The following is a 27,837-nucleotide window of genomic DNA, read 5'->3' on the forward strand; positions in this document are numbered from 1 at the left end:
AAATCTGTGAATCTGAAAACTGTTAAAGAGAAATTGCCCTATACAAAGAGAAAAAAAGTAAAAACTAAAAACAGAGTACTTGAGACCTGTGAAACAATATCAAACAATTTAACATATGCATAAGTGGAGTTTCAGAAGGAAAAAAAGAGAAAGAATGAAACAAAACAAATATCTTAAAATATAATAACAAAGAATTTTCCAAAACTAATGAAAGATATCAAAAGCCACAGATACAAGAAGCTCAGTAATCCCAGGCAGAATAAATAGGGAGTAAATTACACAGAGGGAAATCATACTCAGATGAAAGTCAACATTAAGGAAAATGTAGATCAGAGAAGCAAAGATGTAATACATATAGACAACAAAGATAAAAGTAATAGCTGATTTCTCATCAGAAACCACTGAGGCAAGAAGATAATCGGAGACATCCTTTAAATACTGAAAGAGGGATCCCTGGGTGGCGCAGCGGTTTGGCGCCTGCCTTTGGCCCAGGGCGCGATCCTGGAGACCCGGGATCGAATCCCACGTCGGGCTCCCGGTGCATGGAGCCTGCTTCTTCCTCTGCTTGTGTCTCTGCCTCTGTCTCTCTCTCTGTGTGACTATCATAAATAAATTAAAAAAAAAAAATAAAAAATAAATAAATACTGAAAGAAAAAAATGTCAACCTAGAATTTTTAATCCAATGAAAATATCTCTCAGGGGTGACTGGGTGGCTCAGTCAGTTAAGCATCCAGATCATGATTTCAGCTTACGTCATGCTATTAGAGCTGTGAAATCAAGCCCATTTTGGGCTTTCCACTAAGCATGGAGCCTGCTTCAGATTCTCTCTCTCCCTCTCCTTCTATCCTCAACCCCTTCCATTTACATGCTTTCTCTCAAAAAAAAAAAAAAAATCACAAAAATGAAGGAGACAGGAATGGAAACTGGGACAGCCCTATGGAAAATGGTATGAAGGCTCCTCAAAAAATTGAAAATAGGGACACCTGGGTGGCTCAGTGGTTGAGCATCTGCCTTTGGCTCAGGGCATGATCCCAGGGTCCTGGGATAGAGTCCCACATCGGGCTCCCTGCAGGGGAGCCTCTGACTATGTCTCTGCCTCTCTCTTTGTGTCTCTTATGAACAAATAAATAAAATCTTTAAAAAAAATAAAAAAATAGTAATACCATATAATTTAGTATTCCATTTCTGAGTATTATCTGATGGAAACAAAAATGGTAACTTAAAAAGATATATGTACTCCCATGTTCATTATAGCATTATTTACAAGTAGCCAAGTAGGGAGCCTGATTGTCATCAATGGGTGAATGGATAAAGATAATAGAATATTATTCAGCTATAAAAGAAGGAAATCCTGTTGTGTGCAACAACATAGGTGGACCTGGAGGGTATATACTAACTGAAATATGTCATACAGAAAAAGATAAATACCATATGATCACACTTATGTGTAGAATTTTTTAAAAGTCAACTTATATAGAAAACAGATTGATACTTGCTAGAGGCAGGGAGATGGAGGTGAGGGGCAAACTGGGTGAAGGTGGTCAAAAAGTACAAACTTTCAGTTATAAAATAAGTCCTGGGGATGCAATGCACAGTATGATCACCATAGTTAATAACGTTGTGTTGTATATTTGAAAGTTGTTAAGAGAGTAGATCTTAAGAGGTCTTATTACAAGAAAAAATATTGTAACTATGTGTGGTGATGGATATTAACTAAACTTATGATAGCTATTGTTTCATAATATATTCATCTATCAAGTCATTATATTGTACACCTGAAACTAATGTCAATGATATCTCAATTAAAAAAAAAGAAATAGTGTTTACCAACAAAAGCAAACCATTACATCAAGCATCATCTTTCCTGACAAGTTCTAACTTAAATATTCTATTATACTTTTTCCCATGACATCAACCATACCTTTAAAAAAATGAAGGAGAAAAAAATATATATCTGACAGACAAAACATAAAGGAATTCATCTCCAGCAGACCTGCACTATAAGATTAAATCTTTAATACTATTATGTACTATATAAGGTAAACTTAATAAAACCATTATAGGGTACATAGCATGTATGACAACAAGAACACAAATTGTAGGAGTATGGTAATTGGAAAGATACTATTGTAAGTTATTGTATTGTTTGTTGAGTAGTAGAATGCTTACTGAGTTAGACTGGTAAGTTTAAGATGCATACTTTTTCATCTCTAGAGCAGGGAATGGCAAAATTTTCCTGTCAAGGACCAAAGAGTAAATATCTCAGTTTTTGCAGATCATATGATCTCTACTAAATGGTACTACTGCAAAAGCAGCCATATATAATAAGTAAATGAATGAACATGACTGTATTCAAATAAAACTTTATTTACAAAAACATATTCTGGATTTGGCCTATCAGATGTGGTTTGCCGACCCCTGCTCCAGGGCATCCACCCAAAAAAAGGAGAAACATAATTAAAAACTCAATAAAGGGATAACACATAGTACAAAAATTACTTGATTCATTCCAGAAAAGCAGAGAAGTAATAAGAAGTAGATGGGACAGGTATAATTCAGACACCAAGACTGTAGACTTAATCTAAAACATATTAATGATTACATTGAATTAAAGCAGAATAAACAAACCAATTAAAGCAGAGACTGACATATTGGATTATAAAGAAAAACCCATATATATCTTGTTTATAAGGAATACCCTATAAATATAAAGATACAGACAGGTTTCAAAAGATATGAAATATAATACACTAGGACTATATGAATAATGGTTTATATGAAGACTAGCTAGACATTAAGAAGCAAAGATTTATTAGTATAGGCATTTCTTAAAATGTCAAATCTACATCTTTTCTATAGATGTATATAATATATATAGCTTTTCAAAATATTCTAATTGTATTACTCTGATGTTGGTTGTGATTTCTCCTCAATCTTTTGCAAATGTATTTATTTGGGTCCTTTCTCTTTTCTTTTTATGTCTGGCTAGAGTTTTATCAATTTTATTAATTTTTTCAAAGCACCAGCTCCTGCTTTCATTGATCTGTTCTATTGGGGTTTTTTAGCTTCTATATCATCTATTTCTGTTCTAATCTTTATTATTTCCTTCCTTCTGCTGGCTTTAAACTTCATTTGTTGTTCTTTTTCTAGCTCCTTTAGGAGTAAGGTTAGGTTGTTTATTTGAAACTTTTCTTTCTTCTCGAAGTAAGCTTGTATTGCTCTATACTTCCCTCTTAGGACCACTTTTGCTGTATCCCAAAGGTTTTGGACCATTGTGTTTGCATTTTCATGTTTTTTTTCTTTATCCTTTGATTTTCTGCTATACCCATTCACTGGTTAGTAGTATGTTATTTACTCTCCATGTATTTGTGGTCTTCCCAGATTTTTTTCTTGTGGTTGACTTCTAGTTTCAGTGTTGTGGTCAGAAAAGGTGCATGGTATGATTTCAATCTTTTATGTATTTGTAAAGGCCTGTTTTGTGACTTGGCATGTGATTTATTCTGGAGAATGTTCCATCTCCCCTTGAAAAGAATAGGCATTCTGCTGTTTTAGGATGGAATGTTCTAAATATATCTATTAAGTCCATTTCCGGGGATCCCTGGGTGGCTCAGCGGTTGAGCATCCGCCTTCAGCCCAGGGCGTGATCCTGGAGTCCAGGGATCGAGTCCCACGTCGGGGTCCCTGCATGGAGCCTGCCTCTCCCTCTGCCTCTCTCTCTCTCTCTGTGTGTGTCTCTCATGAATAAATAAAAATCTTAAAAAAAAAAAAAAAAAGTCCATCTCCCCCAGGGTGTCATTCAAAGCCATTGTTTCCTTGTTTATTTTCTATTTAGATCATCTGTTCATTGATGTAAGTGGGGTGTTAAAGTCCTCTACTATTATTTTGTTATTATCAATTAGTTTCTTTATGTTTGTTACTAATTACTTTATACATTTGAGTGTTCCCATGTTGGGTGCATAAATATTCACAATGGTAATATCTTCTTTTACATCTTCTTGTTGGATTGTCCCCTTTAGGATTATATAATGCCTTTCTTTGTCTATTTTTGTTTTAAAGTCTAGTTTATCCCATATAAGTATTGCTACTCTGGCTTTCTTTTGACATCCATTGATGTGTGGTGTGCTTCTCCACCCCCTCACTTTCAATCTTCAGGTATCTTTAGGTCTAAAAGAAGTCTCTTATAGGTAGCATATAGAAGGTCTTGTTTTTTTAATCCATCTGACACCTTATGTATTCCGATTGGAACATTTAGTCCATTCACATTCAAAGTAATTACTGATAGGTATGTACTTATTGTCATATTATTATTTATATTGTAATTGTTTCTGAAGATTTCCTCTGGTCCTTTTTTTGTCTTTGTCTCTTTGTACTCAGAGTCCCCTTGAGTACCCTTGAAGGGCTGGTTTAGTAGTCATGAACTCCTTTAGTTTTTGTCTATGTCACTCTATCTCTCCTATTCTGAATGATAGCCTTGCCAGATAGAGTATACTTGGCTCCAGATTTTTCCCAATCAGCACTTTGAATATATCATGCTACTACCTCCTGACTTGCCAAATTTCCGTTGCAAAATCTCCAGCTAGCCTTATGGGTTTTCCCTTGTAAGTTAAGGACCTTTGTCTTGCTGCTTTTAAGATCCATTTTCTTTATCACTATATTTTGACAATTTAATCATAATACATCTTTGTGTTGGCCTGCTTTTGTTGATTTTGATGGGAGTCCTCTGTGCTTCCTGAATCTAGATGTCTGTTATCTTTCCCGGATTAGGGAACTTTTTTGCTATTATTTCTTGAAATAAATTTTCTGTCCCCTTTTCTCTCTCTTCTTCTTCTTCTGAGACTCCTATAATACAATTGCAACCCAGGGATCTTACTTTTAGGCAGAAAAATGAGGACTATGTCCACAAAAAGCCTCATATACAAATCTTTATTGAAGATTTATTCATAAAAATCCAAATATGGAAAAGCTCAAGTACCCATTAACAGATAACAGGCAATTAACCATATATTCACATTGAGGAATACTTGCTAATAATAAAGAGTTAAAACTACTGGTATCTATGACAATAGGATCTCAACAACATTATTCTGAGAGAAGAACTCTAGAAACAAAATAGTATATACTGTACAATTATATTTTTATAAATTTCTAGAATAGACAAACCTAACTTATTATGATAGAAATAAGATCAGCGTTTGTTTTGGTAGGGTACTTGACTCACGGGGCACAAAGAAACATTCCCGGGTGATGTAAATGTTTTCCATCTTAACAGAGAATGGGTCACATGGGTGTATTCATTTGTCAAAATTAGCCAGCCTGCATACTTAATATCTGTGCATATCCTAAATGTAAATTATACCTCAATAAATTTGACATTTGGTTATAAAAAGCATTTATACATGACTATGAAAATCAGTAGGCATTTATGTAAATCAACTATAGTAATATAAATATTCATTTGCTATTAAATTGTTTTCAGATCCAAGCCAAGAAAAATTATTCGTTAATTAGGTTTTCTGTTGATACGATATCAACTATCCCCAGATATTCCATTACCTAAAAGCAGTGAGATAAAATATATAGAAACATGCAGTATATAATAGGCAACACAACATTTTCCTTCCCCCTTTCCTTAGATGGGATCTAAAGGGAACATCTCTTATCCAAAATTTCACATGACTATAATGAATACAATTCCTCTCATATTTGAGTCACATATGACCATTAGCTCTTCTAACCCTTTCTCAGGAGCTAAAGCAGCCATCTCCAACAGATCCGACTTAACACACATGTTGAAACTTGTATTTCACCTCCATCAAACTCCAAAATGCAGTTCTCAAAAGCTCAAACTGGGCTATCGCAGAATAAGATAGTTCTAGTCTGACTTTGACTAGACTGGATTAGACAACTTACTGGAGCAATATGGGAGAATCCTATGATAAGTTAAAGATGATATCCTAACCTGGCCAGGCAGTGTGGCAAAAGTAGAGATGACGAGGGGTGAAGAGAAAAGAACAGTATCAGATGATAAAGTTGAGTTCAGTGACAAGGAAGCAAGCCAATTCAGAGCGTAGAGGTAATAATAGTTAGAGTCAATCAGGCTCAGGACTTTAAAACCTGATCCAGGTTAGTGGCCCAGGTAGAAAGGGAAGCCTATGTATAAGAGAAGGCATCAGAGGGTCAACTCAAATGACATGACATGACTTACCCTAGAATATAGCTTTAGATTCTAGTAGTGCTTGCAATGGAAATTGGTTTTCATTATACATTAGAGTGTACTCTTCTTTTAATAGTTATTATTAGGCTGATGGCTCGAGGAGAGAGAGGAATTTCCTATTTATATTTCAAAGTATATAATTTAGGGGTTTCAGTGAAGGAAAGAATAAAATGTAGTATTTGTGATTGAAAATAAATTTTAATATAACTGTCTCTCTGAGTTCTGCTTAAAATGCTAACTTTCACCTTCTGCTTTTGATGAAGTAGACGGAGGAACAAAGCTCCCAATGAGAACTAGGAAAGGCAGATAACAAACCAAAACATCTGTTTGAAGGTAATAGGACCTGCCAAGGAAAGCCAGGACTGCAGAAGTCAAGATAATGGAAAGAAAGATCATTGAGCTGAGCCCAACTTTTCTTTACACTGTTTTTCCCCCTGGGTCATTTGCCAATTCCTGGTACAGAATAAGAAGCTAATAAGGCTGGCAGATGTCAGCCACTAAATGGCAGAGAAGCCAGCAGAGCTTTTTTGACAATCTCATGGTGCTGCTGAGACAAAAGTGACATTTGGAGCTGCCAAATTAGAAGAGGTTGAGAGGCCAGCCATCTAAGGCAAAGTGATCCCAACTTTCAGCACAAGGTTTGCCCTGGAGCTGTTCACTGATTCTTAAGTTGTGCTAGACAAAATACCAAGAAACCAAATAGGAAGAAAAGAACTGAAAACCACAGAGGACTGATGAATAATCATGTACTAGAAAGATAAAAATTGACTGTACAAATTACCAAAGGGAAATGATCCTAACTAAATATCTCAGGTTCTCAGACAGTACCGGAAGTGCTAAAAGATGGGAGAGTTTGAAGTGAAGGTAGACTGAGTCATATAAAAACTACAATCCAATCTTGAGACTGCTCAGCCCCTAGCTGAGGTGAGAGCCCTGCATCATATCGAAGTATCATCTGAGGAAAAAGATAATAGCATCCTGAGCCTCTACAGTGTTTCAAACAAGTGCTAAATAGTCAACAAAACATCACCAACTGTTAAAATAAGACCAGGAGAAAAGCAAAAAAGACAACAAAGAAACAGATATGAACACCAGAAGACACCACTATGATGCCAGAATAGCTAACTCAATATCAAGATAATCAGTGTTACAGTCAAAGATTTCCTAGGGAACTGGAATCTGTGGAAAAGAAATAAGTTCTAAACATGGAAAATAGTGATGCACCTACAAGTCAACAAACACCGAGGATTGCCAACAACCACCAGAAGCTAGGAGACATTTTTTTATTACAAGCCTTCAAAATCAGAAATGTATTTTACATGTAAAACACATTTATTTTTTTTAATATTTTATTTATTTATTTATTCGTGAGAGACACAGAGAGAGAGAGTCAGAGACATAGGCAGAGGGAGAAGCAGGCTCCGTGCAGGGAACCCGATGTGGGACTCGATCCTGGGTCTCCAGGATCACACCCAGGGCTGAAGGGCAGGTGCTAAACTACTGAGCCACCCAGGTGTCCCTAAAACACATTTCCATTCAAGTAAAAAAAAAAAAGTTCACTTTTTTCCAACTACACTGGACCTATTTCAATTACCCAATGACCATAGGTAGCTAAGGACTACCCTCTAATATATTATAGGACAACTCTATACCAAAAGAACAATGACAACAACAAAAAAGTAAAGTGCAAGGACACACAGAAATGTGCACAGATCTCACAGACATATTCTTGAACAAAAAGAAGTCAGCTTCAAAAGAGGACATGCCAATGATTCCTTCTGTATATTTCAAGAAAAGGCAAAGCTGACCAATGGCCCTGGAAGTCAAAATAGTGATTACCTTACATGGGAATGGTTTTGACAGGCAAGGGTACAAGGGAACGTTTTTGGAGTAATACTGTATATCTCACTCGGTAGTGCTATATACATAAGTAGAAGTCAAATTTAAGAGGAGTGTGCCATCTGCAATTCAGTGTGATATATATATTATATCCTGTAGTGTGCTGGTTAGCTGGACTTCAAGGGGAGGGGAGAGGAGAGGGGGGCAGGAGGAGAGGAGACATTTGTAGAATCTGCTAGTTTCCCTTGTGCACACATTCCAGTCATGTCTAATTTTAATCCTTCAATATGTCATCACTGAAAATGGACTTGGGAGAGAAATGCAAAATCAGCTCTTACAAGTTAGTACAAACCAGTTCTAGCACATGTACCTTCATACAGAAGTAAAATAAATATATGAGGAACTCAGAATTTGAACAAAAGCAGTCAGAAGAGATACCACTCTTTTGATGACTATCCCTACACTGTAGAAATCATCATGATGAGGAGGAGAAAATCTTCTTCACGAGACTTCCACAATGTTTAGAGAGAACACTGATGAGGATGTTACTGAGACAAGGCAAAGATAGGCTCCTTCAACCTCTATTCCTGGACCCAACCTGTGCCCTCCCGCCCAGTGGCACCTGTGCTCAGCAGACCCAAACAGATCTAAAGAATGACAACTGCGTGCACTTAGAATGGAGCTTTCTCTTCTTACACACTGTACAATGCCAAATATGCTGTCAAACTCAGGAAATAATACACTTTAAGATAATGAAGTGTATTAGACAACAATACCCAAGGCAATATAGAAGTGTCAAATAAAAAATGTACAACAGTAAAATAAGCCAGATGCTCCCAGGCGCCTGGCTTGTTCATGGGAGAATATATATTAAAGCAAAAATAAACAGTATGTGCTTCACTGGGTCTCTAAATTTTTACATGTTTGCTGTGCAAGAAAATTCATGCTGAGAGTCACCGTTTGCATTTCCTAACCTTTGTTAGGACTCCATGGCCTCAGTGATACAGCGCTGCAACCATGTGAAATTAATTTCCTGGTTGCATTAGCTCAAAGAGATGCTGTCCTTTAAAGGTTATCAATTAATGAAAATTCTAATTCAATATAAACATGAGGCCATAAAAGGCCTGGATTCTGTACTAGGTGGCCTATTCTTGAGGGCTGTATGACATTTGCCCCAAGGCCTAATATGACATACAAGAAAGTGAAAACAGTGGTAACAAGGCCTTTTACAATTATCTAATGCCATAAAACAGTGCCACTCGGGGAAAAAAGAAACAAACAAACAATATAACATTCTGATTCTAATAATATAATGGTTACTAGGCAAGGCCCTGGCATGATCAACCAGAGGTTGCATTCCCCAAGTGCCAATGACTAGCTATGCAAACTTGAACAAGTTTCTGAACCTCTTTGTGCCTCAGTTTCTTCAATTAGAATGGGGATTATAATAGTAATTATCATAGAGATATATCTACATAATCTCAAAAGCAAATTATCATGTAAAAGTATTTTGAGACATATTTCTAAAACTCATTCTAGAAGATTATAAATATATACATTTCTAGCCACTCAAGTAAACTTTAAGTACTTACCTAAATATTTACTTTTTTTTTTTTTTTGAAGATTTTACTTATTTATTTGAGAGAGGGAGAGGGAGAGAAAGCACTACCAGGGGGAAGGGCACAGGTAGAAGCAGACTCCCTGCTGAGCAGGGAGCCTGATGTGGGGCTCCATGCAAGGCTCCATGCGGGGCACAATCCCAGGACTCCTGGATCATGACCTGAGCTGAAAGCAGACACTTAACCTACTGAGCCACCCAGGTGCCTCTAAATATTTACTTTTAATTGTAGATTTTTATCCATCCTTATTACAAGAGAATTTCAAGTAGCTTTTTAAGCTATATACAAGATAAAAAATGTAAGTATAAAAATATGATCAAATGAAACTATGAATAAGAAAAATAAGATGAAGACAGGTGTGATATTAACATATAAATACTGTGAGATTCTTTACAGCTGAGCATTTTTACTGTGTAAGAAGCCATATTCAAGCTTTATAAATATCCAGACAAATACTTGATTAAGCAAACTGATGACATGAATGAATCATCTCCAATTCCTTTTGAAAGTTGGTGTAGTATGCATAATAAATGAGTGAGTTAATGACAGCAATGAAAAGCCATGTCGATAATCCATGACATGGACGTGAATAATTAGATGATGACTGTATTAGTAAAATGGGAATAATTTTCACTCAGACGGACATAAAACTATAAAGTCAATGAGTCTTCAACCCAAAAAGAATTACTTTTCAAATAATTATTACAATCTCTTATGCCTTTGCTTTTCCCTACTAGAAAATTTTAATCAATATCTGTGTCCTCTTGTGTCCAAAATATTCATTACATATTTTCTTACTATATATACATCGAAAATTAGTAGTTTAGGCCATTTGTAGGGCACAATTCCATTTCTAAAAAGTTAAGTGGGATGTCAGACAATGTTCGTATATAAGAAGGAGGTGGTAACCCCTAGAACCAATCACTAACAATGGTAAAACAGACCAACAAAACCAACGGTCTTTCAGTGTCTCTAGACATGTCTCTCCAATATGGTAACCACTAGTCATAAATGGCTAAAGTTAAATGTAAATAAACGAAGATGAAATAAAATACAAAAACTAGGGCAGCCCAGGTGGTTTAGCAGTTAAGCGCCATCTTCAGCCCAAGTTGTGATCTGGGAAACCTGGGATAGAGTCCCACCTCAGTCTCCCTGCATGGAGCCTGCTTCTCCCTCTGCCTGTGTCTCTGCCGCTCTCTCTCTCTCTCTCTCTCTCTCTCTCTGTGTGTGTCTCTCTCGTGAATAAATAAATAAAATCTTTAAAAAAAATAGAAAAACTAGTTCCTCAGTTGGACTAGCCATATTTCATGTGCTCAGTAGCCAAATATGGCTGGTGGCTACCACATTGGACAGTGTAGATATAGAACATTCCTATCATCACAGAAAGTACTATTGGATAGTATGACTTGTAGAATGTAAGTTTTCTTTGATCAATCAAAACAGAACACATGTGCAAGTATACATGAAAGTTGCTGGACTAGAGATCAAAATGTATTTTCCAATAAAATCATGAGTACAAACGATTACTAGGTGAGTTCACAAGTCTACTTATCTTCAATTAACTGAAATCCTGAAAACTGACAGTGCAGCACAGTTGAAAATCATTCTATTGTATGCTTGTAAGTAAACAAAACTGGAAAACAACAGCATTGCCTGAGAAATAGAGCTTCATTTCCTGTGAATGCTGTCTTTAAGGAGTAACAAGTTTCATTAGACAAGGTGATGCCTATCTAAATAGGGAATTCTGTGACAATTTGGTAAACATATTCTTGCCTTCCCATCAATATTAGAGGTAGCTAATGAGTAATGCTGTTAGAATTTGTTTTTGAATCACAACATAGAGCTTCCTTTCCTTGATATGAGGTTATCACTGCCACTAAACTCACATATGTTAGGTTAGGTATTTGTAGTTTGCCTTCAGAAATTGAATTTTAAGAGGAAGAATTGAAGGTGGGTGATAAACAATTTTTCATCAATTAAGTAAGCAAGGGTAGAGAAGGGAGAGTTAAAGGGGTTGGGGCTAATATTTGTGTTTAACACTTTACATATGTACGTTATCTCATTAAAAGTGCCTGTGAGGAGAAGTGAGAAAATAAAAGAGATAAAGAACAAACTGAACTTTACACAGAAACTGACAGAAGAAATTATTAAAGGATGAGATTAGGGAAAAGAAAAAGGTGTGACAGACCAGATATAATATAAAGCTTTGCTACTCAAAGTGTAGTCTATGGTCTGGCAGCACTGACTTCATCTGAGAGCTTGATGGGAATGCAAATTCTTAGGCCCCATCTTAGATTTACTGCATTATAACTTGTTTTTCAGAAAGATCTCTAAATGATCCATATGCACACTAATGTTTGACACATGAACAATACATAGGAAACCTCTGAAACAGGTCGATTTTATTGCTTGGTAGGATGGTGTTAGACATTGTCAATAACCCATCCAACAACCATTCCCAAACTCCCTCTCTCTCTTGCCTGCCTTCCACTAATGAAACTAAAAAAGCCAGGTTACCTTCCTGCCTTCCTTGCAGCAAAAAGTGTAGCAATGACCACCAGAGGGACAAAGAGGCATGAGGAAATGTTTATTGAACGGTATCTGGTAAAGATTTTCCTACCTGATAAAAGCAGAGATGCTGAGGTGAGATCTTTTTGTCACTTGCTAACTTTCTTCAGCTAATATTGCTACTGTGAAGATATGATAGTCAGAACTGGGAGGACTATTTCATGACTAATAAAAGACATCATCAACTTACTAAGAACATCTAAGTATAGTTAGAAAGAGCCTGGGTCCTTGATGACGTCACAGAGCCACTGCACCAACTAAACTGATCAGTTTTGGACTTCCTGTGTTTTGTAAGATAATTAAATATCCTTTTCTCTAAGTCACTATTACATTACTTGCATCTGTGGCCCCTGGTCACAGCATTGTTTGAGAAAGAAAGAAAAAGGGAAGGAACTATTTAATCTATATGTAGGAAGTTTATATATTGGGTATTCAAAATTCTAGAAGGACTCAAATTTTTAGTCATATTATAGATTTGATTAAACAAGTGATTTCAAAACTCAAAAGGTTTTGGTTATGTATGTGTCTTTTCTCCCATAAGGAAATGAACATGATAGTAAATCTGTAATTCACTTTGTTTTGTAGATACAATTGAAAGTGAATAACACTTGAATTCTAGCCTCATATTTAGAAAAAAACTGTTTATCTAAGTCAATGATTAAAAATGACAAGCTCTACTACTGTTTTTGTTAAGCAGGTTACTTTTAAATCTTATTTATCTCAGGTTTTGTGCTGTTGCTACACATTCACTATACCTTTTAAAACGTGCTAAAATACATAATTTCGTTCCACAGGGAGTAGATATCAAACTGATGAACAAAGTAAACAGGTTATATTTTCCCAAAACTTCCCATGATTAAAAAATTTAATCAGAGAGCATTTCCTCCCATTCTCTTTCCTTTCCTCTGAATCAACAGTCTCATTTGCAAAAGGAATGGAAATTTCAGGTACTATTTCTGTTTGGAATTGAAATTTTCCATGACACTTCAATCACATGCTACCAGTATAAAATACTGCTGCTGCTGCTGCTGCCACTATTGCAACAAAGAGAAAGTGCAATAAAAGGCATGAACTACCAGAATTTGCAAGGATTAAGGTTTAAATCTTCTAGTTATTGACTATTCTGAAAGAATATATTGCAACATTTGTGGATAAAAATCTTTTGTGAATGTATCAATGCATTTCCTTCTTTATCATCATAATAGTAATATAAAAAATCTTTTGATTATGGTGAACTTTCATAGACATCACATTAATCAGTGATGTTCATGCTATTAAAAGGTTAAAATAAAAGGTGGATTGTTGGTACTTACTAATTATGTATCCTAAGACATGTCTTGCAGAGATGTGTGGGTATTGTTTCTGGATTTTTAGATTTTTTAAAATCATTTTTAGTTCAGACTGTTTTTTCTTTTGCATGAAGTTTGCCATTAACCTCTTCTCTCCAAAGATTATAAGATTATACCCAACAAATAGTTTAGGTTTCCAAAGTTTTACTCTTTTGGAATAAAATTTTTATAATATACTCAAACTTAATATAGGCACAACAAAATAGTTCTCAAATTCTAATATGCATACAAATCAACTGGGGATCTTATTGAGGTACAGATTCTAATTCAGTAGATCTGCGTTGGGCCTGAGATTCTGCACTTCTCATGGGCTCCCAGATGATGCCAATGCTGCTAGTCTACACAACATTCTTTGAGTAGCAGAGTCTAATATCTTAAGTTCACAAAGTGCTTTAACTTACATAACCTCATAGAATTCTCACCAATCCCTACCATATAGATGAGTAATAAAAAGTAAGTTTCTGAGAGCTTCATGGTCCTATTCAAGACTAAAAGTAACAAAGTCGACACTTCAACCTATACAATGTGGCAAAATCTAATGTCATTTGTACTTCACAATAGGGCTTATCCCTCTCTCTACTTCTCTCAGATGAAATATCCAATACTTTAAAACAAATAAGAAAACATTCTACAGTCCATCAGTTCATTTAGACTAATTGCATCAACCAATTTCATAGAATCTTATAAATGGATCAATCTAGCTTTACTTACATATCAGAATACATTGTAATTTGGACTTTAATTAGACATTAGAATGTTATAGAGAAAGAAATGTCCATTTAAATATACTGTGTGCCATTAGCATGCCAGCTTTCTAAAAGCCGAAGTTAATTTGTCTTCAGATGAGGGGAAAAAGGAGTGGTAAACAGATTGTTTCTAATTCAGAAGATGCTTCTTCTGATCTAGGGAAAAATAGCATTAGGGTTTCGTTCTCTTCCCTTTGTTGCTCTCCCTTCCACCCTCCTTATCTGCCCCCTCCTTCCTTCTCCCACTGCCTATCATCTATAAAACCCTTTAGGATCTGATTTCATTTTTATGATTCAACTAACTGAAAAAGCTAAAATCCCTATGAGACTCTGAGAGCAGCAGAAAATCTGATTATTTGGAGTGCTGTTGGCTAGCTCATGGCATCCATATTTAAGGAAGCATCCTGCAACAATCATCCAGAATGAGCATATGGTAGACCTCTGTATGCAACCATTATTATTCAGTCATTGTTCATTATGTTTGAATTAACAGTGACAGCACACATCATACTTATTAGATGATGTTTCTATTTAATTCCCTATTATCTGTTAAAATCTCTCTGCAAGAGCAGAGAGAAAACACAAAAAAGCCATGCCCAGAGACTCAAGGATTACCCACAATTACTTTTCCAATCCTTTCCAAAATATAGTTCTTGGGAGTTTACTTTAAAAAGCAACACCACCCAATTAGTACAGTAACATCATATTTCTGGTTCTGACCATAGTGCTGGTAGGAGAAAAGAAAAAATGGATTGATGCTTTTTTACTGATCTGTGAGCCAAATTACATTCATTATTGGAGAGAAGAGAAGTAAGAGTGACCCTCAAGTGCAGAGTGGCCCGGTGGAAAGATAGCTTCAATATACTCTTGGATGATATTAATATATAAACTAGACACTTCCTGATTCTACACAGCTGCCATTTTGTTAATAACTCTAGCATCAAAGAGACTGGAAAGAAGGGCCAACATAAAAATGCTTAAGGCCAACACAGAACTGCTTGCCTCTGTGCCATGAACTCCAAATACTGTTCAACTGATGTGAAAAATTAACTGCAAGATGACCATTCAAGAGTTATCTGAGTTATGGTCTCAGTCTTGTGGGTTAATTCAAAACAGGAATATAATGGGATTTCTAATGGGGTTTTCTGAGCTCTTAAGCCTTAATACCATCTATTAATCTCTCACCTCAACTGACCACCATGTTGTTGGGATAAAACCAGCACTGGGATCACCAAAAGTAGGCTCCAGTGTCCTGTTGTTTGTTTGTTTGTTTGTTGGCTTTAAGTCTGTGTTCTTCTATCATTGTAAGTCACCTGCTGATGCAGCCACAGCTGTAACCACTGCTGGGGGATTTCATTTGCATTCAGAGACTTCTCCCGCTCCCCTACTTTGATTTGATTAGGGAAAAACCATGCTTGCAGATCTAATACTTGTGCTCGTCATGTTACAGAATGAGAATCATGAACTATCTTTGAGGCTTTCCAAGGTTCTATTTGAAACTATCATAACAAAATTAGACTAAGATATTCATTTTTGTCATGTTTCTGGAGTTTATGAGAGAATGGCCATCTCTTTATGAAGACGGGCAAAAGAATACAATGAATAACAGTGGGGACTGGGGCAGACCATGTAGATATACCCCTAACTAACAGTGGCAAAATGAGCTCATTCCATTTAGATTTCATTAACTCTAAGTGAATCTTGTTTTCAGGACTGATTATTCTTTATTGAAAACAGAATTACAAAACTTTTTCTCAGCAGAAAAAATGAGGCAAAGATTTAATAGTAGCCTAAAGACTAAAGATTCATTTACTGAGTGCATTTTGTTTAAATTAAAGTGGTATATAATCTATTCAATGTTCAGGTTCAGTTGTAAACAAATGACTACCCCCTTCTAACAATAATAACATAATGATAACGCCCTGCAGGTGTGAAAATCTTATATACTTTTGAAACACTTTCCAATGGATTAAACCACTTCTAATGCAATAAGCACTCATAAAACTTACATTTGATTTATTAGTGAATGCCTGCCAAAAAAGATACGATGAAATCATAACCTTATGCCTTCACAGAGATAATCAAGTTGAAATGAGGTCATTAAGAGAGGTCCTGATCCAAAATGATGGTATCCTTATTAAAAAGGGGAAATTAAGATACAGACAGGCACTGAGAAAAGATGATGTGAAGAAACACAACAAAAAGATGGTCATCTAAAAAAAAAAAAAAAAAAAAGATGGTCATCTATAAGCCAACGATGGTCATCAACAAGCCAATGAGTACCTGAAGCTACCAGAAGGTAGGTTTTCTTCTGTTCACTTGAGGTCAATCATTTCCACTTTTTTTTCTTTCTTCCAGGGTTTGACCTGGAAGTTGATTGATCTGCTTTCTAGATGGATGAGCTATGGTTACCAGAATGCTGAATTTCTAAATTTGCATAATGAGTGTTAGGATAATATGATTGTATACCAGGGGAAAATAATTTCAGAAGTAAGGTCCTTCTTTCTAAGTGGGTATAAATGTGCCAATTCATTCAACATAGTTATTACATACTTGTTATGTATCTGGTACTGTATGAGATGGGAAGACCTTACATAACACACACAATTAAACTGAGATATCATTTTAACCAGATCTGGCAAAAGAGTAACAACAGTGTCCTTACTACTCCCTCTGGGTAGAGCCAGGAAGAGGAAGAGTCTCCACCCTCACCCCTGAAAGCTTGGGCTAAGTTTTATGCTGCAGTGGAAGAATTTGGCATATTCTCCATAAAAACATAGATGTTTATATTGGGCTTAACAAAAAATAATACTAGCTAGCATCTTTCAATTAATTGATACCAAATTGAATGATATTAATGATTATCATCATCATAATACTTAATTTTTGTTAGCCAGAATAATCATATTAAGAACTTGCCACACACTTTCTCCTTTGATCTTTACTACTACTACACTGAATAGATACTACAATAATCTCATTTTACTGATGAGGAAACTAATGAACAGAGAGACAAGTTATTTATTTTAAGAGGTCACAGAAGTAATAAAATGTGGAATTAACTCCACACATCTGTTCAGAGAACTGAAAACAGAAACAGAGTACACTCAAATATCCACAAACTAGGTTAGACTTCAAGTAAGTATCTGCCTTCCCATTTCATGGAATAATACCTTTGATTCGTACTCATGCAAAATCCATACACCTTTATTTTACAATTTCTAAGTCCAAAAGAGTAACAGTATTGCAAGAAAAGGAAAAAAAATAATATAAAAACGATAGCCAACAGGGTATACGGATTCCTCAGAATGTGAATTTTATCTTTTGAATAAATCACTCCAAAAAACAAATTAGTGTTTCAATAATAGGAAAAATATGTATGTGTGATCACTGGTGTAAAGAAAATAACAGATGGCAAATGGAATCTTTAAAAATCCAATGCTGGTGAATAAGAAACACAAGATTGGGAAATAGTTTTTTGTTTTAACCCTGAACAATTTTCTCCCCAAATAAAAATTCTCTTGTCAACTACAGAGTTTATATCATATTTACCATCGAATGTCAAAAGAAAGAAAGAAAGAGAGAGAAAGAGAGAGAGAGAGAGAGAGAAAGAAAGAAAGAAAGAAAAAAGAAAAAGAAAGAAAAGAAAGAAAGAAAGAAAGAAAGAAAGAAAGAAAGAAAGAAAGAAAGAAAGAAAGAAAGAAAGAAAGAAAGAAAAGAAAGAAAGAAAGAAAGAAAGAAAAGGAAAGAGCATGGCATCATTGAATGATACAAGTGGAAAGGAACTTAGAAGCTATGGAGAACCCCTACAGAGGCTAAAACTTCAGCTCAGAGAATTTAAAGTAACAATAGTAGATGGAAATTCTACAGCAAAAATGTATTAGTTGTTAATATGAGAATTTTAATAGTGTTTGCCCAAATTATACTTTTTTTTTTCATGTATCCTTCTCTATGTGAGGTCTGAGATGCTCATTAGCTCAAGTAGTTCATAAGTCTATTAAGAATATCAAGTGCTGATATATTTTTAAAGTTGAAAAAAAAATAAATTTGAACCTTCTGTCTCCCATCACCAATAAGATTCTTCTTCATTTTGGCAATGAAGCCTTTGCAGGGACTTTCACATATGCACCACTGCCAATACAGCATTTTTTTCCTCACAGTCTTAAAAACAGAGGCAGAGATAATGACTCCATGTCTTCTTCCAGAGCACATGGGCAGGTTACTAACCACTATTAGTTAGGCTGGGATCATCTCACTGACTTCTGGTCCATTATATGTAACTTGAAGAAAGAAAGATTATTTAAAAGCATGCTTCATGTTCCCCCAGCCTCTCTTCTCCTTTAGTAATTATATTGGGAGTCCTTTGTTCCACATTACACAGCCTCTATCTAGAAACATTTTAGGTTACTGAGCCACCATTTGAAAGAGCTACTGGAGAGAGCAGTCATATTTTACTAGGTAAAGCCACAGGTGTTTTAGGGTTTGTTACCATAGCATAGCCTAACCTATCCTGACTAATGTGGAGAACAAATTTCTGTAACAACCATTCATAAAGCTGCTTTTTTTTTAGAACTCTGTGTGTCCTACAACACACTCACATGTAATATTCCATGTAATAAGGGTTTTGATATCAAATATTATATGTCAACAGAGAGATAAAATAACTGGCTTTATTTTCTCTTTCTCTGGGTGTCTCACTTCTGTGTTTCTTATTGCCCACCTACCTAGGAATCAACCTGTATCTCTGTAAGCCATCAGCACCATATTTGCCAACTACTATGTACTTGGCCATCCTTCTCCATTTCAATACTCTACTGGTACAGGGTCCATGGCTTTGATGTCTGATTCCTTTTATTCAGTGGTCTTATGCTTATTACTGACTTGATCCATTTAACATCTATAGAGTTAAGTAACTCTAGCTTACCAGGATATATTACAAACATAAATTGTGACTGGAATACATGGCCCTGAATACATGATGAAGATACAGAATCAAATGCTCTTTAGTTGGTATATTTTTCCACATCTTTTCCAGGTGTGGGCACCATTGTAGCCAACAAATATCCTTCACATTTGTTGGCTAAATAGGACCACTAGAAAATAGAATTTTATTTTACTTTCACCTTTTCCCTTGATAGGTAGGTTTTATATAAATGTGATATTCATCGACATGGGAGATTCCATTAATGCCAAAATGTCAAAAGCAATAGATCCATCTAAAACTTTTACCTGTATATAGAAAATGTCAATATCTCACGAGATTTTAAGGAGAGAATTCCCTTGAATTGGAATTTAATATTAGATCAGGAACTAATTTCTCCTATTTCTTTTACAATGCCCTTGCTATGTGGTATGAAATATAGTTCTTAATGGTGATAGGGAAGGAGAGGGGCTGATCTAGGAGGAGTTCTTAATTGAGAATAGATGGATTTGAGAATAGCATGCTACCCTGAAGCTGAGGGGAACCACAAACTCAATAAAACCTCCCAATATTTGGAGGAAAAAAATTATATTCTCTATATTTTCTTACTCTAAAGTGATACAGTCACTGGGTGGGAACATTTGTAGCAAGAAGGCACCAGGAAACAGCCCAATGCTAGAGAGAAATGTATGAAAAGGATACCCGCTTTCCCATAAGAAATACAGAATAGAAATTATCTCTGATGATATGCAAAGAATTGCCTGAAGGTCTAGAAGCTTTTATCCAGAGCAAGTGAGAGGACAAGGCAAATCTGAAAGACTTCTCACAAAAATAAAATAGTATGCCCAAAAATTATGTATGAAAAGGAGCATGGTCACTCAAAGAGCACAACAGATAACCTCCTTAATTTACAACTTATTGATTCTTAGTCAACAGTTTTAACCCATCATCATAAGTCAACAAACACCTACACTGTCTCTTGAATCTTTCATTTAAATTCGGATGAAGAACTCTTCTTGAAAAAACCTTCTCTGGTGGATGGATATTTATCATACCTTGTGGATACCCAGAAGCTCTGAATACACTTTCTGGTTTGGGAAATTCCTCACTTTGTCAATCCTGGTCTAAAATCGTAGTCACTTTTTTTGTATAAAAGTCTCACTTTAGCAGCCTTCCTTAAAGATGAGCTAAGAACATGCCTATCAAAGCCAAACACTGAATCTGAAGTTGATAGCACAAAGAAGGATGCCTTGACCCAAATTCCTTATGGCTTGTTACTCACAGTTTCTAGGGACAGCAGTGAACAGAAGTTCTATGCTGGTTCCTATTATCCAGTATTAAAGTGTCTATCGTGGTATCTCCACTTGACAATTTCTGATTGATTATTTGAGACACTGGTCATTGCTATGTGATCCTGGCATCTCTTTCTCTAGCTTCCTAGAAATTATGACCTAATTAATATACTATGCTTACTTTTTGCTTAAAACAATAAGGATTGATTTTTCTTATTTAGAACCAAAACCCTGTGGTAGACACTGTCCATGCTCTACTCAGATTCCATTCACCAGTGCCATGATTCCTTCTCCTAGCTTCTGTGTACTTTTATTTCTAAAAGTAACTCTTGCAACTTTCTTTGGAAGGACTGCTTTCTGACTATAAAGCTACTTTGCAAACAGGTAAAAGGAGCTGGTAGTACCTGGAACTGATGCTCCCATAGCAATACTTGACAAATGACTGACAGGTGTAGAAGTATGAAAACTACTATCTTAGTTTGCTAGGACTGTCATAACAAATTATCACAGACTGAATGGTTTTGATAGCAGAAATTTATTTTCTCACAATTCTGGAGCCTGAGTCTAAAATTAAGATGTCCAGGGGATTGGTTCTTCTAACCTGATGTCCTTGGCTTGTCTCCTCCCTGCATCTTCACATAATTATCCCTATGTGTATTTCTGTGTCCTAATCTCATTTTATAAGGACAGCAGTCATATTGGATCAGGACCTGCCCATATGACCTCATTTTAACTTAATTACCTCTTTAAAGACACTATCTCCAAACAGTCACTTTCTGAGGTAAAGGTTATGACTTCAACATATAAGTTGTGTCACTTCAGGGTGACACAACTCAGCCCATAACATGACTGCACTTGTCCCAAGGAGATACAAACAATGAGACATGACTTACATTTCAGAGGCCCTCTGCAGAATAGGGCTGAGGCTGAAAATTAATCTAAAATCACACTCTTTCTTGGGCTTCCTTCTCTTATCTGGTCTGCTTCACTCAATCTCAGTGGTTTCTCCTGGGAGCCTTTCCTTAATAAATTACTGGCATAGGGATTCTCATCTCAGGCTCTGCTTCTTGGGAAACAGATCTATTACATAATCCTGAATAATACCCCTTCTTTTAGACAATATCCCACCTGAAGAAGCTTCAGTAGGATATACAAGGCCTCTTTAAAGCATCAGGAGGTGATGTCAATAGGAAAGAAGAAGTAAAGATTTTCAAAAACTCTCTCTTCGACAAAAGCAGTAATATCATTAGAAAAAAATTGTAAAAATATCACCTTTTTCAGAACCCTGGAAATTACACAAAACTTTGCAACAGGGGCACTTGGGTGGCTTAGTTGGTTAAGCATCCACCTTTGGCTCAGATCATTATCTCAGGGTCCCAGGGTCCTGGGACGGAGCCCTGCATCAGGCTCCCTGCTCAGTGGGGAGCTTGCTTCTCTCTCTCTCCTTCTGCGGCTCCCCCTGCTTGTGCACACTCTCTCACTCTCTCTCACTGTCTCTCTGTCAAATAAATAAATGAGATCTAAAAAAAAGCTTAAAACAATATAGGGAACATAAATTCAAGAAAAATGGCTGAATTTTCTTTGTAGGAAGAGAGAAATTATAGTATTTTAACTTGTCTATTTCTATCCTACTCTTCCAACTCTGCTATAGTTTTGAACACCAATAGCCTTACAATCCCAGTGAAACTAGTATCTTAATAACCCCTGGAAGTAGCAGAACAGAGGAGACACTCCAACAGAGTTGGAGATACTCAAAAGCCCAATTCCCAGAGAACTGTCATTATTTGATGTGTCTGTCCATTCCCTGGAAAGTCACTTTTATTTGACCTACCTCAGAGCTCACCCAGTGCAAACAACTTTTCAATACATCATAATAAAACTATCCAGGCCAAAGACAGTAAGAGAATCTTGCAAATGCAAGAGATAAATCATCACATACAAGAGATCCTCAATAAGACTCATAACTGATTCCTCATCAAAAATCAAGGAAGCTGGGGTGCCTGAGTGGCTCAGTGGTTGAGCGTCTGCCTTCGGCTCAGAGCATGATCCTGGGATCCAGGATCAAGTCCCACATCAGACTCCTTGCAAGGAGCCTGCTTCTCCCTCTGCCTATGTCTCTGCCTCTCTCTCCATGTGTCTTTCATGAATAAATAAATAAAATCTTTTAAAAATACATGGAGGCCATAAGGCAGTGAATTGACTTATGCAAAGTGCTGAAAGACTGTCAACCAAGAACTGAACGAACTAAGAGTTCTATAGATCCAAGAATTCTATATCCAGCAAATTGTCCTTCAAAAATAAAGGAGTAATTAAGATATTGTAAGTAAACAAAAATGGAGAGAACTGGTCATTACTAGACCTGCTCCTCAGTAAATACAAAAGGAATCTTTCTCAGTGAACTGAAAAGAACACAACATGGTAACTTAAGTCCACATGAAGAAATGAAGAGCACCAGTATAAAAAGGATGCTATAAAAGTATTATTTGTAATATTTTCCTCTATATAATGAAAACATAACTACATAAAATTATAAATCTATACAATGTAAAAATATATAATTTGTATGACAATAATAGCAGCAAGAATGATGAAGTGGGTGGAACTACATAGGAGCAAAGATTTGTATGATTGAAATTCAGTTTGTGTTAATATGGCTAGACTGTTGTAAATTAATATGTTAATTGTAATTTCTAAGTCAACCATTAAGAAAATAATAAATACATAAAATAAATGACAAAGAAATTAAAATGGTACACTAGAAAAATCTAACACAGTAAAACATTAAAAGAGAAAATGTAGAACAGTAAGAAAGACATGAGACATATGTAAAACAAATAGCAAATGGATAAATATAAATCGTACCTTATTAATTTCATTAAATGTAAATGAAATAAACATTCCAACTAAAAGGCACAGCTTGGTGGAATGCATTTTTTTTTAAAAAAGGATAAAACATAATTGACTACATGCAAATCAAAACCACAATGAGATACCACTTTGTACTCACTTGGATGGATGGCTCTAACAAAAAAGACTAATAATAACGAGTGTTGCCAATGATGTGGAGAAATTGGAATCCTTACACATTGTCAACGGTAACATTACAGTGGTAAAGCTGTTTTGAAAAACAGTTTAGCACATCCTCAAAAAGTTAAATATAGAGTTACTATATGAGCCAGGATTCCATTCTTAGGTATGTACCAAGAAAACTAAAATCATAGTGTAATTAAAACTCAGTAAGAAAACAAACAATCTAATTAAAAACTGAGGAAAAAAAAAACTGAGGAAAATATTTAAACAGACATCTTACCAAACAAGATTTACAAGTAGTAAATAACCATATAGAAAGAAGTTCAACATCACATAGCATTAGGGAATTGCAAACTAAAATATTAGTGAGATTCTATCCCACACCTATTAGAACAGCTAAAATCAAAATATGGAGAACAATGCTTGTGAGGATATAGAGCAATAGGAACTGTCATTCTTTGCTGACAAAAATGCAAAATGACACAAGTACTTCGGAAAAGTATTTGGCAGTTTCTTACAATGCTAAACCTAGTCTTACCAAATGATCCAGCAATCACACTTTCAGATATTTACCCAGATAAGTTGAAAACCTAAGTCTACATAAAAACCTGCACATGAATGGTTATAGCAGCTTATTCCTAATTGCCAAAAACTGGAACTAACCAGGCAGGGTGTTCTTCTATAAGTGAATAAACTGTTGTATAGCTATACAAACAAATATTCTTCGGTGATAATGAGAAATGAGCTATCAAACCATGTAAAGACATGGAAGAAACTTAAATGCATATTGCTAAGTGAAAGAAGCCAGTCTAAAAGTGCTACAGCCTATATGGTTCCAACTATGTAATATTCTAGAGAAGGCAAAAAAGAAGAAGAAGAAGAAGGAAGAGGAGGAGGAGGAGGAGGAGACCAGCCAGGAAGTTAGGGGAAAGCAAGGAGAGAAAGAGAAAGAAGAGGGGAAAGAGGAAAGGAGGGAGATGGAGATCAGATTTTTTAGGGCAGTAAACCATTATTTTGTAGGATATTGTAAAAGTGAATACATGGCATGCATTTAACAAGACCTATGGAATCTATAGCAAAAAGAATAAACCCTAACATAAGTTAGCAACTCTTATCATAATGTATTCACAAGCCTGGATGGTACAGTAGGTTAAGTGTCAAGACTCTTGGATTGGGCTCAGGTCATGATCTCAGAGTTGTGGGATCAAGTCCTGTGCTGAGCTCCATATTCAGTGCAGAGTTTTCTCATCCCTCTACCTTCCCCTTTGCCTCTACCCTCGCTTTCTCTCTCTCTCTCTCCCAAAATGAATAAAAATCTTTAAAAAATTATTTATCAATGTTGGTTCACCAATTGTAACCAATGACCATACCAATGTAAAATGGTAGTAATAAGGAAAACTGAGTGGTGTTGAGTGGTGGGGCAGATGGAGTATGTTAGGAATTCTCTATACTTTTAGCTCAACTTTTCTGTAAACCTTAGACTGCTCTAAAAAATAAAATTATTTAAAAAAAAAGTTCACCAACTTGTACGTAAGTTTCCAGCAGCATTATTCATAATGGCCACAAAGTGAAAACAATCCAAATGTCCATCAACTGATGCACAGATACACAAAGTGTGGTCTGTCCATACAACAGAATATTATTCAGTGGTAAGAAGGAATGGCATAGTGACATATTTGTTACAACTAAAATGAACCTGGAAAACATTAAATTGAGTGAAAGAGGTCAGACACCAAAGGGCATATCTTTTATAATCCATTTACATAAAATTTTCAGAATAGGCAAATCTATAGAGATAAAAAGGATATTATTGGTTGCCAAGGACTAGGGGGAGGGGTAATGAGAGTGACTGGCAACATGTAGGGTTTCTTTGGGGATAAGGAAAACAAATTAGGTCATACGGATCGTTGTACAACCATATGAACATACTGAGATTCACTGAACGGGTACATTTAAAGGGTACATTTCATAGCATGTGAATAATATATCAATTAAAGAAACAAAGCATTAAGTCATTTTGTCCTCAACAGTTTGGAAAGAAGAAAATACATGTAGAAAACACTACTGTTCAAAGGTCTAAAATACCATTATGCTAAATCATATGTCTATAGGGCCAAAAGTATTTTCAATCTAATAAGTAAGATCATTTTGTTTTCTTATTGTCAGTGATTACACTCCCGTCCCTCCCCCCCACCGCCAACCCTTAACTCTAACCCATTCATTTTGGGGGCTTAAAAAGAACTTGAAACATCTTCAACTAATCATGAGTGGGCCTACAGCACTATCTCCTTACATGAATGACATCCACAATATTCTAAGGTATTATTTGTTCTTCATTGTGTCTTCAAGTTAAGTTGTCTTTATCAGAGGGCTATTGTTTTGAGCTTTGAGTGTTTTTTGGGAAGACACTGAATTATACCTCACCTCTTCCAAGATACACACATGTGCGCACACGCACACACACACACACACACACAACCCTCTAGCATCTTATTTCTCAGTTCTATGTGCTAAAATGTAGGAAACTCAAAAGATGAAGGCAAAGCATGGTATTCATTGAACTTAATGCCATGTCAACAAGTGCCCACATCTATCCACATAGAATTCCCACAAGTTTTAGAAACAAAATTCCTATTTGCAAAATATACCACATGAGAGCAAAGTTGGCCAGAGGGCCCTGCAGAATCAGAAAGGACTATATTTGTATTTTTCTCACTTTATTGCTATTTCAACTCTGTGATATAAATTTGACAGGTATTTTAATCTCCACTTAAAAAATAAAGACTTAAAGGCCCCTGGGTGGATCAGTCAGTGAAGCATCCAACTCTTGATTTCAGCTCATGTCAATGAGATGACCCTGAGATGGGTCGTGAGAGCAAGACTTGTGTTGAGCTCCAGGTGGGCATGGAGCCTGCTTGAGATGTTCTCTCTTCCTCTCCCTTTGTACCTCCTCTCCCCCAAGCACACACTTGTGTGTGTGCCCACTCTCTGTGTGTCTCTCTCTCTAAAAAAGTTTTAAAAAGACTTAGACATCAAGAGGGCACATCATTTGCAGGGTTGCCTTCTTAATTTGTGGCAGCCAAAAAAAGTATTAAAACCTATCCTGATTCTCTCATATGTTTAATGAAAAGAGCATACCCTCTTCACTCATATTATGCTAGCAGCCCACTGAAGAAGCCAGGAAGATTGTTCTGACTTTGTAGTTAAAATGCCTAAGAGAATTTTAAAAATAGGTGATTGGATTTTGCTATTCTATAACTTAATTTGGAAAGAGGAATGAAAGAAGTTGTGCTGAAAAAATAGATGTAGGTCTTTAATGGCATATTTGTGTAAAATATTGTAGAGGGAACAACTCATGAGTTGCTTATTGAAATCAAATAAATTTCTTTAAATCAGTCTCTTTTTCTTTTCATTAACAAATTCTATACTGGGAATGATTTTGTAATCTCCACAAAGTAATAAAATGCAGTCTATCAATCTGTCTGTGTGAAGTCAATAGCACGCTAAACTAAGCCCTCCTCCCTGCAGCATGCACACACACAGGCATGCGTGCACACACGCACCCACACAATGTCCTTATTTTATAGCCTGAAGTACTTTCTCTTCCAGTGTGTGCTTTGCAAAAAAAAAAAAAAAAAAAAAGTAGCAATGCCTCAGTAGCATTAAGGAGGACTCTTGAGGCACTTTTGCAATAAATTCAATATCTACTCCTGTTAGAGAAAATTGCCATAAACTACCAGGTATCATATTTTGGCTAAGCCATCAGTCAGCCACCTTTTATGGAGGTGTATTTACTATCTAGTACATTTCTTGAAATTGCCCAAGTTGCTTATAAATGTCAAGCAAGTTTCACATACTTACCTGTGTTTCTTTTTAGCAACTGACAGCAAAGTGCCCTCTCAGTGGGGCGCTGTACATGTAATCCAGCTAAGAAAGTAAAACCAAGAACCAAGATGCCTTTTACCCCAGTGCAGTAATACTGCTGAACAAGGAAATCTCCACTTGCTGTCCCTTGGAAACAGCACCAAAAGAGGGCATGGAACATGTGTGTATGATGCAACCAGCTGCGCATGGAATCAACTCTTAATTAAACATTACTTAAGAGTTATAAAACTAGGGTCACCACTGCCATTTTCATTTCAGTGGAACTGAAAGGTAAACTCAGCCAACATTTAAGCCATTTTGTTTTATTTTCATCAAAAGTTTTCCTCTAAGATTATACAGCTAAGGCGGCATAAGTTCCCATTCATATGACAAGA

At 35.9% G+C, this 27,837-nt stretch overlaps 1 protein-coding gene and 1 long non-coding RNA gene across 11 annotated transcripts in view; one reads left to right on the forward strand and one right to left on the reverse strand.

Annotated features, from left to right (window-relative positions):
- Window positions 1-27,837, reverse strand: part of RBMS3 (RNA binding motif single stranded interacting protein 3) — a 1,328,331-nt gene that overhangs the window by 966,424 nt on the left and 334,070 nt on the right. The window lies entirely within an intron of this gene.
- Window positions 12,235-27,727, forward strand: LOC111094508. Its single transcript, XR_005376928.1, has 3 exons — window positions 12,235-12,315; window positions 16,411-16,634; window positions 27,456-27,727. It is a non-coding gene; the product is annotated as an uncharacterized LOC111094508 (long non-coding RNA).

This window comes from Canis lupus, chromosome 23 (genome assembly GCF_011100685.1).
Source record: "Canis lupus familiaris isolate Mischka breed German Shepherd chromosome 23, alternate assembly UU_Cfam_GSD_1.0, whole genome shotgun sequence".
NCBI classification, from domain to species: domain Eukaryota; kingdom Metazoa; phylum Chordata; class Mammalia; order Carnivora; family Canidae; genus Canis; species Canis lupus.